Source organism: Chrysochloris asiatica, unplaced genomic scaffold (assembly GCF_000296735.1).
Source record: "Chrysochloris asiatica unplaced genomic scaffold, ChrAsi1.0 scaffold00050, whole genome shotgun sequence".
In the NCBI taxonomy this organism is placed as follows: Eukaryota; Metazoa; Chordata; class Mammalia; order Afrosoricida; family Chrysochloridae; genus Chrysochloris; species Chrysochloris asiatica.
The window spans coordinates 8,681,060-8,682,458 of NW_006408568.1; the positions used below are offsets into that span (position 1 = coordinate 8,681,060).

The 1,399-nt window shown below is 30.6% G+C and overlaps 1 protein-coding gene across 6 annotated transcripts in view; it reads left to right on the forward strand.

Annotated features, from left to right (window-relative positions):
* Positions 1 to 1,399, forward strand: part of ERC1 (ELKS/RAB6-interacting/CAST family member 1) — a 697,935-nt gene that overhangs the window by 373,373 nt on the left and 323,163 nt on the right. The gene's annotated exons all lie outside the window — the stretch shown is intronic.

Below are 1,399 nucleotides of genomic sequence, written 5' to 3' on the forward strand. Positions count from 1 at the left end.
CTACCAGCTTCTCTGCAGTAGAAAGATTTACAGCCTTGGAAGCCCTGTACAGGGTAATGATGTTGAGCATCTTTTCATATGCTTGTTAACCATTTGTATATCTTCTTTGCAAGATATATCTATTCAGATCATTTTCCCATTTTTTCATTGAGTTGTCTTTTTATTATTGTGCTGTTTATATTCTTTTTATTTAATATAAGCATCTTTCATCATATAAGTGATATACAAATGTTTTCTGTACAGTTAATAGGAGATCTTTTTGCTTACTTGATATTTCCAGCACAAATGTTTTTAATTTTTATGAAATCTTATTTAATCACGTATATTTTTGGTGTTATGTCAGAAATGAGAATTTACTCCTATGGGTTCATCTCAGCATTTTGATGTATTAACGTGTACATTTAAGTCTATACTCTATCCATTTTGAGTTTGTTTTTAGTATTAGTGGTATGACATCAAATCAGTTGCAACTCATAGAGACTACGTATCAGGTTTCAGAGGCTATATATTTTACAGAAGCAGAAAGCCTCATCATTCTCCCACGGAGTGACTGATGATTTCAAACTGCTGACCTTGCAGTTAGCAGCCCAATGCTTAGCCCACTACGCTGCCAGGGTTCCATTTTTTTTTTTTTTTTAAGCATAGTGTGAGATAATTATTCAACTTCATTTGTTTCCATGGGAATATCTAGTTGTACCAACATTGTTTGTTGAAAAGATTGTTTGTTCTCATTTAATTGTCTTAGCACCCTTGTCAAAAACCAATTGACCATAAAAGTTAGGGTTTTATTTCTGTACTCTCATTTGTTTCTCATTGATGTGTCTGTCCTTGTATATTAGTACCACCCTGTTGTGGTTACTGAAGCAGTGCAGTACTTTTGAATTTAAGAAGTGTAAATCTTGCAACATACATATATTTTTCTTTCTCAAGAGAACTTGATTTTGTAGATATCATTCATTCCTTTGTTAAGTTAAGGATCATCTTGTCAGTTTCTGCAACAGAATAAGCTTGAGTTTTTATTGGAACTGTATTGAGTTTGTGGATCAATTTGGGAGCATTACCATCTTAATATTAAGTCTTTAAAGCCATGAATATGGATGTCTTTCCATTTATTTAAATCTTCGCTAAATTCTTTCTGTAATGTTTTGTCATTTCTACAATACTCAACTTGAATATATTTTGTTAATTTTCTTTTACCGTGTAGGTTCTATTTTATTCTGTTTTAAATAGATTTTTTCTTAATTTCATTTTTGGAATGTTTATTACTAATATATAGACCATCAATTTTTGTATACTGATCATGTGATTTAAATGTGGTATAGTTGTTTATTAGTTCTAATTGTTTTTGTGAATTTCTTAGTATTTTTCTATCTGTAAAGTCATGTCATTTTTAGTTGGA